Consider the following 13029-nt stretch of genomic DNA (forward strand, 5'->3'; position numbering starts at 1 on the left):
TTTGCACTGCTGTTAAAGCCCTTTAAAAGACCAGTAAACTTTTCTTTAACAATTTCTAACCACCCCTTGTTGATATTACATTTTTAATTATGCATATAATTAGGTATGAAAACGGGGGCATGTCCAAGGGAATCACAGATAATCTGCCTTTTATCAGTGGCTAAGAAGACCATCCAACTCCCACACCCCGATAATAAGAGTCTACAGATCAAGCTGATTCGGATGATACTATATTATTGGGAAAATAACCTTTGCAAACCGATTCGGAACATTGAGGCCTAAGGCAGTTTCATCAGTAAAAGGCTTTTAACCCCCCCCCCCCAATCAGCCAATCGGAATTAAGGTAGGAAAATTCTGATTGGCTGATTGAATCAGCCAATCAGATTCAAGTTCAATCCGATTGGCTGATCCAATCAGCCAATCAGATTGAGCTCGCATTCTATTGGCTGTTCCGATCAGCCAATAGAATGCAAGCTCAATCTGATTGGCTGATTGGATCAGCCAATCGGATTGAACTTGAATCTGATTGGCTGATTCCATCAGCCAATCAGAATTTTCCTACCTTAATTCCGATTGGCTGATAGAATCCTATCAGCCAATCGGAATTTGAGGGACGCCATCTTGGATGACGTCCCTTAAAGGAACCGTCATTTGTCGGGAAGTCGTCGGCCAGGATGGATGTTCCGCGTCGGCGGAATGAAGATGGAGCCGGAAGAAAGAAGATTGAAGATGCCGCTTGATAGAAGACTTCAGCCGGATGATGGGCCTCTTCAGCCCCCGCTTGGATGAAAACTTCAGCCGGATGATGGACCTCCTCAGCCCCGAATAGGAGCATGACTTCGGACCCTCTTCTGGACGGATTGGTGATACCCGGCGTGGTGAAGACAAGGTAGGAAGATCTTCAGGGGCTTAGTGTTAGGTTTATTTAAGGGGGGTTTGGGTTAGATTAGGGGTATGTGGGTGGTGGGTTGTAATGTTGGGGGGGTATTGTATGTTTTTTTTACAGGCAAAAGAGCAGAATTCTTTGGGGCATGCCCCGCAAAAGGCCCTTTTAAGGGCTGGTAAGGTAAAAGAGCTTTTCAATTTTTATTTTAGAATAGGGTAGGGCATTTTTTTATTTTGGGGGGCTTTGTTATTTTATTAGGGGGCTTAGAGTAGGTGTAATTAGCTTAAAATTGTTGTAATATTTTTATAATGTTTGTAAATTATTTTTTTATTTTTTGTAACAGTTCTTTTTTTATTTTTTGTACTTTAGTTAGTGTATTTATTTGTATTTATTTGTAGGTAGTTTATTTAATTAATTTATTGATAGTGTAGTGTTAGGTTTAATTGTAACTTAGGTTAGGATTTATTTTACAGGTACTTTTGTAATTATTTTAACTAGGTAGCTATTAAATAGTTCTTAACTATTTAATAGCTATTGTACCTGGTTAAAATAAATACAAAGTTGCCTGTAAAATAAATATTAATCCTAAAATAGCTACAATATAATTATTATTTATATTGTAGCTATATTAGGGTTTATTTTACAGGTAAGTATTTAGCTTTAAATAGGATTCATTTATTTAATAAGATTTATTTTATTTCGTTAGATAAAAATTATATTTAACTTAGGGGGGTGTTAGGGTTAGACATAGCTTTAGGGGTTAATACATTTATTAGAGTAGCGGTGAGGTCCGGTCGGCAGATTAGGGGTTAATAATTGTAGGTAGGTAGCAGCGACGTTGGGGGGGCAGATTAGGGGTAATAAGTATAATATAGGGGTCGGCGGTGTTAGGGGCAGCAGATTAGGGGTACATATAGATAACTTAGGTTGCGGTGGTGTACGGAGCGGCAGATTAGGGGTTAATAATAATATGCAGGGGTCAGCGATAGCGGGGGCGACAGATTAGGGGTTAATAAGTGTAAGGTTAGGGGTGTTTAGACTCGGGGTACATGTTAGGGTGTTAGGTGCAGACTTAGGAAGTGTTTCCCCATAGGAAACAATGGGGCTGCTTTAGGAACTGAACGCTGCTTTTTTGCGGGTGTTAGTTTTTTTTTTTTCAGCTCAAACGGCCCCATTGTTTCCTATGGGGGAATCGTGCATGAGCACGTTTTTGAAGCTGGCCGCGTCCGTAAGCACCGCTGGTATTGAGAGTTGCAGTGGCGGTAAATATGCTCTATGCTTCCTTTTTGGAGCCTAACGCAGCCCTTCTGTGAACTCTAAATACCAGCGGTATTTAAAAAGTGCAGGGGGGAAAAAAGCACTCGTAGCTAACGCACCCCTTTGGCCGCAGAACTCTAAATCTAGGCGTTATTTTTATATCCGGTACTTTTTCTGTTTTTACCAACTTAAGCTATCCTCCAAAAATTATGGGCACGGCGTAGCATAGCTTAATTTCAATATAGCCAATCACTACATGAAAAATAAATGATCCATAGGCATAATTCCTTTGCATGCACACTCATTTTCTTCAACTCATGCACATGCATTTTCCTGACGTTAGTAGACAGCGCCAGTCACTTGACAGTTATTTCCTACAAATGAGCGTAGCTTCATTACACTAGAAGTCTGTAGCTCAGTGTCCCAAACTAAATATTTAATTTACAGTGTTTACTTGATTTTGACTTTAAGACATTATTATATTTTTATATATCATATTTTTATAAACTATATAAATGATGTTATTGGCTCATAAACATAGTCATTTTGCATATTAATCTACATTCATAGATACAGTACTTATAAAAGTATATAACATTGTAAGATGAATAATGTACAACCATATTTGAAAGACCTATACTTATCAAGAACATTTATTGAGTATTTTCCTACATACTGTGGGCAGCGAATAACACATTGTTAGGCTGGGTCTATGAAAAAGTCATGTGATCATCAGTGAACACCACGGAAGTGCCAATGTGCGCATATTCTACTGACAAAGTGCATGCGCATGCTTCAGTGCTCATTCCCGGACGGCTTTGAAAAATTAAATATTCACAAAGAATTTATTAGAAAAAAAGAAGAAAAAAGTTTGAACTCATGTATATTGAAGATTTGCAGTATATATCACAATCTTTGCAATAATGCAAAAATATTTTTTGGGTTTACTGCCCCTTTAATGCAGGTTAAATCACCTCCCTTACTGTGAAGCACATACTTGGCATAGGAAGAATACCTTCATAGCATTTCACAAATACATTATTAACCCTTCAGCATCTGTATAGCAGAACACCGCAAAGCATGCTAGTTAATATACATGTACATGAAATTAGACAGTGATATTACCTTAATATGTTTAACCTACTAACTACTATGTCCTAGTTTGTGGAGTGATAACTTGTTGTAACTCTTGAGCTATAACTGCGCTGAAGGTAAATCAATATTAAATAGTGTATAACTAGACCTCATTACGCCACAGGGCATATTTTGTGGTAGGGCCCCCAATCCTTTATTACACACACAGACAGACATAAACTATGGCTATATAGCCATCATTGAACACATACACCCAGGTTAATTTTGGGCAGGAGCCTATATCAGGCTTAGAACAGTTTGTAAGAAGTACCGGTGTATTTCAAAATCAGTGATCAAACTGGACATTATTTGCACTTTGTGTTATTAACTTGTATGTAAAAATAAGGGGTGGGCATCATTGTATTTATCTACAGGATGTTCCAATACTGAAAAGTCACATCAGCAGCCATATTAATTTCATAATGTACAAATAATGGCTTCAGGTAAAAAATACAAAACTCTAATAAATATATTAAATAAAAAGTAAGCAAAGCAAGCAAATTAAAAGTTCAAACAAGAGTGTATAATCAACTGAACATTATTTGCACATCGTGTCATTTAGTATAAATTTAAATAAATTTGGAACAGCGGCGTCAAAGTAAAATCAACAATTCATATTTTATTTAGCTACAACATATTACAGTGTTGATATTTAATTTCTACCAGATATATATATATATATATTTACACACACACACACAAACAAAAAGGTATTGGCGCACATCCATTTTCAAAAGCACAACATATTTTTTGAACTGCTGCAAAAAATTGCCTGCAAACAACATCAAGGGACAACTATTCTTTTTAAATAAAATTGGGATCTTAGTAACACAATATGGCCATATTTTGCTTAGCCAGTCACCACTTACAAGGTACCCCAATATAGACTGGTCCTAACACTACAGTTCTTTGCCTCAGAGGACTGAATCATTCCTGCTTTAACTCTTCATAATAGAATGAGACTCCCTGGTTTAATATTCACAACTCTTTTATTTAAAAAGAATAGTTGTCCCTTGCTGTTGTTTGCAGGCAATTTTTTGCAGCAGTTCAAAAAATATGTTGTGCTTTTGAAAATGGATGTGTGCCAATACCTTTATGTTTGTGTATTGACTAGGTCATAGTGGCAGCACTCCCAAAGATGTGTATATAAACTTTTTGTAAGGTGTGCTAAACCAATTTTATATATTTTTATATATATATATATATATATATATATATATATATATATATATATATATATATATATATATATATATATATATATGTGTGTGTGTGTGTAAACATTCTGGACATTATGTTTGCAAAAATAAGGAATCTAGTCAAGCCTTGTATTCATTTGTAAAAAACATAATTTATTCTTACCTGATAAATATATTTATTTCTTGACACAGTGAGTACACGGATCATCTTCATTACTGTTGGGAATATCACTCCTGACCAGCAGGAGGAGGCAAAGAGCACCACAGCAAAAGCTGTTAAATACCACTCCCCCTACCAACAATCCCCAGTCATTCGACCAAAGGGAAAGGAAGTAATCTAAGGTGCAGAGGTGCCTGAAGTTTATAGAAAAGCAAACTGTCTGAAAAACAGGGCGGGCCGTGGACTCACTGTGTCAAGAAATAAATAAATTTATGAGGTAAGAATAAATTATGTTTTCTTTCTAATGACACAGTGAGTCCACGGATCATCTTACAGGGACACTGAGCCCAAATTTTTTCTTTTGTGATTCAGATAAAGCATGACGTTTTAAGCAACTTTCTAATTTACTCCTATTATCACATTTTCTTCATTCTCTTGGTATCTTTATTTGAAATGCAAGAATCTAAGTTTAGGTGCCGGCCCATTTTTCGTGAACAACCTGGGTTGTTCTTGCTGATTGGTGGATACATCCATCCACCAATAAAAAAGTGCTTTCTAGAGTTCTGAACCAAAAAAAGCTTAGATACCTTCTTTTTCAAAAAAGATAGCAAGAGAACTAAGAAAAATTGATAATAGGAGTAAATTAGAAAGTTGCCTAAAATGTCATGCTCTATCTGAATCACGAAAGAAAAAATTTGGGTTCAGTGTTCCTTTAACTACTGTTAGGAACCAATACCCAAGCTAGAGGACATGGATAATAAGGGAGGGACAAGACAGTTAACCTAAACAGAAGGCACAACTGCTTGAAGAACCTTTCTCTCAAAAGAAGCCTCTGCTGAAGCAAAAGTATCAAAATTTGTAAAATTTTGTAAAAGTATGCAAAGATGACCAATTCGCAGCCTTGCAAAGCTGATCTACAGTAGCTCCATTTTTGAAAGCTTAAGAAGATGAAACAGCCCTCGTGGAATGAGCTGTGATTCTCTCAGGAGGCTGCGGACCAGCAGTCTCATATGCCAAGCGTATAACACTCCTCAACCAACAAGAAAGAGAAGTAGCCATAGCTTTTTTACCCTTACGCTTCCCAGAAAAGACAACAAATAAAGAAGAAGACTGGCGAAAATCCTTAGTTGCCTGCAAATAATATTTCAATGCACGAACCACATCCAGGTTGTGCAACAAATGCTCTTTATGAGGAGAAGGATTAGGGCACAAAGAAGGAACAACAATCTCTTGATTATTATTCTTATCAGAAACAACCTTGGGAAGAAAACCCAAGGCAGTACGCAGAACTACCTTATCAGAGTGAAAAATAAGAAAAAAGGCGATTCATACTGTAAGGCTGAAAGCTCTGAAACCCTTTGAGCCAAATAAATAGCCACCAGAAACAAAACCTTCCAAGACAACATCTTAATATCCAAAGAATTAATAGGTTCAAACAGAGCCTGTTGAAGGACTCTAAGAACCAAATTAAGACTCCAAGGTGGAGTAGTAGACTTAAACACAGGCCAAATTCTAACCAAGGCCTGACAAAAAGAATGAACATCTGGTGCATCCGCCAGGCGCTTGTGCAATAAAATAGATAAAGCAGAAATTTGACCCTTCAGGGTACTAGCAGATAAACCTTTCTCCAAACCCTCCTGGAGAAAAGACAAAATCCTAGGAATCCCAACTCTACTCTACAAGCAGCCTTTGGATTCACACCAATACAAATATTTACGCCAAATCTTATAATAAATCTTCCTAGTCACAGGCTTACGAGCCTTAATCATAGTTTCAATGTCTGACTCAGAAAAACCACACTTAGAAAGAATCAAGCGTTCAATCTCCAAGTAGTCAGCTTCAGAGAAACGAGATTTTGATGAAGGAAGGGACCCTGCAGAAGCAGGTCCTTCCTTAATGGAAGACGCCAAGGTGGAAGGGAAGACATCTCCACCAGATCTGCAAACCAGATTCTGCAAGGCCACACCGGAGCAATGAGAATCACTGATGTCCTCTCTTGTTTGACCCGAGCAATGACCAGAGGAAGAAGAGCAAATGGAGGGAACACATATGCCAGACTGAAAGTCCAAGGAACTGCCAGAGCATCTATAAGAACAGTCTGAGGATCCTTTGACCTCGAACCGTACCTCGGGAGCTTGGCATTCTGATAAGATGCCATGAGATCCAACTCTGGCTGCCCCCAACTGAGAATCAAGCGGGAAAATACCTCTGGATGAAGTTTACACTCCCCCGGATGAAAAGTCTGTCTGCTCAGAAAATCCGCTTTCCAATTGTCCACCCCTGGAATATGGATAGCAGACAGACAACAGTTGTTAATCTCGGCCCACTGAATAATCTTGGCTACCTCTGTCATGGCCAAGGAACTCCGAGTTCCTCCCTGATGATTGATGTAAGCCACTGACGTTATGTTGTCCGACTGAAACCTGATAAACTGGGTTGAAGCTAGCTGAGGCCAGGCTAGAAGAGCATTGAAAATTGCTCTCAGTTCCAAAACATTTATTGGAAGAACCGACTCCTCTCGAGTCCATAGACCCTGAGCCCTTAATGAACCCCAAACAGCACCCCAGCCCAGCAAACTGGCATCCGTGGTTATAATCACCCAGGCAGGCCTGCAAAAGCAAGTTCCCTGAGAGAGAAGATCCTGAGACAACCACTATGGAAGATAATCTCTGGACATCTGATCTAGAACAATCTTTGGAAATAGATCTGCATAATCCTCCGTTCCAAGCATAACTGCAGAAGTCTGAGATGGAACCGAGCAAACAGAATGATGTCCATGACTGAAACCATCAGACCAATAACCTCCATGCACTGAGCCACTGACTTTCTTGCTTCTGTCAGAAAATTTTCATCTCTAGTGAATCTATAATGGTCCCCAAAAATACCATTCTTGTAGCTGGAATTAACAAACTTTATCCTAAATTCACCTTCCAACCGTGGGAGTGCAGAAAAGACAACAACAACTCCGTGTGGGAGTTTGCTAGTTGAAAAGATTGAGCCTGAACTAGAATGTCGTCCAGATAAGGAGCCACTGCAACACCCATCAATCGAAGTCCACCAACAATGCTCCCTGGACCTTTGAAAAAATTCTGGGAGCTTTTGCCAGGCCAAAAGGAAGAGCTTAAAACTGAAAATGTTTTTCTAGAAATGCAAATCTTAGGAACCTGTGATGATCCCTGTGAATGGGAATATGCAGATACGCATCCTTTAGATCCACTGTGGTTATGAACTGACCTTCCTGAACCAAAGGAAGAATGGAACGAATCGTTTCCATCTTAAAAGACAGAACCCTGAGAAACTTGTTTACACTCTTGAGATCTAAAATAGGTCTGAAAGTTCCCTCCTTTTTGGGAACGACGAAGAGATTGGAATAAAAACCCAGACCCTGTTCCTGAACTGATAATATCACTCCCATGTCGGAAAGATTCCGAACACAACGTAAGAACGCCTCTCCTTTTATCTGGTTTACAGATAACCTGGAGAGAAGAAACTTGCCTCTGGGAGGAAAATTCTTGAACCTTGCAACACGATATCTACCACCCAGGGATCCTGAACATCTCAAACCCAAGCTTCAGCGAAGAAAGAGAGTCTGTCTCCCACAAGATCCATTCCCATATTGGGGCAGACCCTTCATGCTGATTTTGAGTCAGCAACAAGCTTCCTGGACTGCTTCCCCTTATTCCAAGACTGATTTGACTTCAAAGATGGCTTGGACTGTTCCTGCTTGGAGGAAGAAGAGGAAGATTTACCAGAGAAGTTACGAAAGGAACAAAAATGACTCTGCCGACCCTTCTGTTTCTTTTATCCTGAGGAAGAGAATTGTCCTTCCCTCCCGTAATATCAGAAATAATCTCAGCCAAACCTGGCCCAAACAAGGTTTTACCCTTGTAAGGAATAGACAAAAGCTTAGACTTAGAGGACACATCTGCAGACCAGGATTATAACCATAAAGCTCTGCGAGCAAAAATGGGAAAACCAGAAATCTTAGCTCCCAACTTGATGACCTGTAGAAAAGCATCTGCAATTAAGGAATTAGCCAAATTCAAAGCCTTGATTCTATCTTGTATTTCAACAAGAGGAGTATCTTGCTTAATAGAATCAGACAATGCATCAAACCAATATGCTGTCACACTAGTAACTGCAGTAATACATGCAGCCAGCTGCCATTGATACCCCTGGTGAACATAAATCTTTTAAAGCAAGCTTCCAACTTCTTATCCATAGGATCTTTAAAGGAACAGCTGTCCTCAATAGGAATAGTGGTCCTCTTGGTCAGAGTGGAAACTGCTCCCTCCACCTTAGGAACCATCTGCCAAGATTCCTTAATAGAATCAGCAATAGGAAACATCTTTCTAAAAATTGGAGAAGGGGAAAAATGAATCCCAGGCTTCTCCCATTCTCGTGCAATAATATCTGAAACATGATCTGGTATAGGAAAAACTTCCACCGAGGAAGGGACATCAAAAAACGTATTAAGTTTACAAGATTTCTTAGGAATAACCATGACTGATGCCTCAGAGTCATCCAAGGTAGCCAAAACCTCCTTGAGTAACAAACAGAGGTGCTCCAGCTTAAACCTAAAGGAAACAACCTCAGGTTCAGAAGAAGGATTTACACTATCAGAATCCGAGATCTCACCCTCAGATGCTACTGAAGTATCTTCCACCTCAGACTTATGAGAAGAAACACTAGACACAATTGCAACAGAATCAGAAACCTTATACTTCCTCTTGCGCTTCCCCTGTAACATAGGAAAAGCAGACAAAGCCTCAGATACTGCCGAGGATATATGGGTAGCCATATCCTGCAAGGAAAAACCAACCTGAGACGAAACACAGGGCACTGCAGAAGATTGGGACGTATGAGGAGAAAGCTGCGGATTAGCCTGAACAGGAGACTCCTGTACAACATCCGCCCTAGACAATAATAGGCTCAGAATCAAAAAGTCTATCCTTGTAATGTAATGTTCTCTCAATACAAAAGGAACAAAAAGGGATAGGAGGCTCAACATTAGTATTTAAACAGAGAACAAGCAACAGCTTGCAGGGCCTCTTGGTCCATCTTATTCCAAAGGAAAAAACCTTAATCAATTAAAAATTCTAAGTTCAAATCAGAATTTAAATGAAACAAAAAAAAAACGTTACTGTCCCTTTAAATTTTAAACAGACTCTTTTTTTTTTTTTAACTAGAAAACCCTTAAAAAAACAACCTGCACAATAAATCTTGCAGCAACAATTTTTCACAAAATGAATGCAAAGAGAGACACAAACATTATATTCCCTGAAATTCAGACAGAAACAAATATAAACAGAGCAACAGCCCCACAAAAAAAAAACAGGCAACCTCCACACCTCAGCAAGCTCTGCTGAAATGCCTACCTGACTTCCTTGCTGCCGGAAACAAAGTCAGAAAATGATCCGGACTCCCATACAGCCGCACCGGAGAGAACGCTAAACCACCTCTTAGGAGCCATGCACAGAGCTGCAACATCCAGGAACAACAGGAAACAGCTAAAAGGGCGTCAAAAACGCCATTGCTATCTCAGATAAGCCCAACTATTGTGGGCGTGGCCTAACAAACCTCCCAGTAGCCATTAATACACAAACAAAAAACATGTACACCAAAGTGAAAACATAATAAACTGAGCCAAACATCCCCAGTGCCTGCAAAACTGCCATACAATAAACCGTTAACCTAGAAGGCTGATTGTATATTTAGACAGAATTAACTGTCAAAGTGCCAAATGCTCCTATACCAAAACAGGGAAAGAAATAGGCACTTAACTCAAAAATCTGTCCGGCAGCAGGACAGCTCACTTGGTATGAGAGGGGCTACCTCACATGGACCTGTGGAAAAAAGAAAAGGCTGAGTAAACTTACTGAATATTTCAACCAAGGGAAGCATGAAATTACTTGGGAGGCCCAGTGGGGATTATACCCCACAAGTTCCCAAATGCTTAAAAGCCACCACTTGCTTTACTAAAGAGACTGACATGGACTACGGCTAAACCACAAAGAAAACCAGAGCAAACGTGCTCTGCTTAAAAAATAGCAAACTCTTGATTGAAGAATCAGACACCTAACTTTACCCCTCCTTGCAACTGATACAAGCAAAGAGAATGACTGAGGATTGTGGGTAGGGAGAGTGGTATTTAACAGCTTTTGCTGTGGTGCTCTTTGCCTCCTCCTGCTGGTCAGGAGTGATATTCCCAACAGTAATTAAGATGATCCGAGGACTCACTGTGTCATTAGAAAGAAATGCATGTGTAGTACACTTCTTAAAGGGACAGTCTAATCCAAAATAAACTTTCATGATTCAGATAGAGAATGTAATTATTTTTTTTTTTAAACTTTTATTTTTGACTTGTCAAATAGTTGGATACAACGTATACAGTAATGGTCTGCATTCTAAATCAAGCATAGATTATACAAAATCAATGCGGTAGAGGCAATAAGCTCTCTCTTCATAGACCTTTAGAGTCCTTCAGGTCACATAGGATTTTTCAAATTGTCTTCAAGAATATGAGTCCAACCACTGACATACATATTTTTTTTTATTTAAATTGACCATAACATTGTACACTGCACTAACAATATGTGCAGGTCAAAAGAATAACATTTCAAACAGAGACAGATTAAACAATACTGTCATAGAATAAATCTTTATTTTAAGATGACATTCTGAATCAAAAACAAACTTAAAGGGACAGTCAACACCAGAATTTTTGTTGTTTAAAAAGATAATCCCTTTATTACCCATTCCCTAGTTTTGCATAACCAACACTGTTATAGAAATACACTTTTTACTGCTGTGATTACCTTGTAGCTAAGCCTCTGCAGACTGCCCCCTTATTTCTTATTTTCTTTTGACAGACTTGCATTTTAGCAAATCAGTGTTTACTCCAGGGTAACTTCACGTGCATGAGCTCAATATTATCTATATGAAACACATGAACTAATGCTAGTGGTCAAAATGCATTTAGATTAGAGGCAGTCTTCAAAGTCTAAGAAATTAGCACATGAACCTCTTAGAATTAGTTTTCAACTAAGAATACCAAGAGAACAAAGCAAAGTTGGTGATAAAAGTAAATTGGAAAGTTTTTTAAAATTACAGTCCCTATTTAAATCATGAAAGTTTTTTTTTTTCACTTGACTGTCCCTTTAATAAACTTGGTAAGGCTGCGAACGATCACTGGACCACATGCAGTCGCATGCGAATTACAATTCCACATGTGGGCTTGCTAATTTTCCCAAATAACCCACTCCCCTCTTAGATTTGCTTCCAGCATATAAACCATATTTCTAAAGGGTGTTAAAAATTGTCTCCTAAGAGAATGTAATTTTAAACAATTTTCCAATTTACTTTTATCACCAATTTTGATTTGTTCATATGCTAATTTCTAAGCCCTTGAAGTCCGCCTCTTCTCTCAGGGTATTTTGACAGTTTTTCATCACTAGAGGGTGTTAGTTTACATGTGTCATATAGATAACACTGTGCTCATGCACGTGGAGTTCAGGTGAGCCAGCTCTGATTGGCTAAAATGCAAGTCTGTCAAAAGAACTAAAATAAGGGGACAGTTTGCAGAGGCTTAGATACAAGGTAATCACAGAGGTAAAAAACAGAATTTATGCTTACCTGATAAATTACTTTCTCCAACGGTGTGTCCGGTCCACGGCGTCATCCTTACTTGTGGGATATTCTCTTCCCCAACAGGAAATGGCAAAGAGTCCCAGCAAAGCTGGTCACATGATCCCTCCTAGGCTCCGCCCACCCCAGTCATTCGACCGACGGACAGGAGGAAATATATATAGGAGAAATCATATGATACCGTGGTGACTGTAGTTAGAGAAAATAATTCATCAGACCTGATTAAAAAAACCAGGGCGGGCCGTGGACCGGACACACCGTTGGAGAAAGTAATTTATCAGGTAAGCATAAATTCTGTTTTCTCCAACATTGGTGTGTCCGGTCCACGGTGTCATCCTTACTTGTGGGAACCAATACCAAAGCTTTAGGACACGGATGAAGGGAGGGAGCAAATCAGGTCACCTAAACGGAAGGCACCACAGCTTGCAAAACCTTTCTCCCAAAAATAGCCTCCGAAGAAGCAAAAGTATCAAATTTGTAAAATTTGGCAAAAGTGTGCAGTGAAGACCAAGTCGCTGCCTTACATATCTGATCAACAGAAGCCTCGTTCTTGAAGGCCCATGTGGAAGCCACAGCCCTAGTGGAGTGAGCTGTGATTCGTTCAGGAGGCTGCCGTCCGGCAGTCTCATAAGCCAAACGGATAATGTTTTTAAGCCAAAAGGAAAGAGAGGTGGAAGTCGCTTTTTGACCTCTCCTTTTACCAGAATAAACAACAAACAAGGATGATGTTTGTCTGAAATCTTTAG

Source organism: Bombina bombina, chromosome 3 (assembly GCF_027579735.1).
Source record: "Bombina bombina isolate aBomBom1 chromosome 3, aBomBom1.pri, whole genome shotgun sequence".
NCBI classification, from domain to species: Eukaryota; Metazoa; Chordata; class Amphibia; order Anura; family Bombinatoridae; genus Bombina; species Bombina bombina.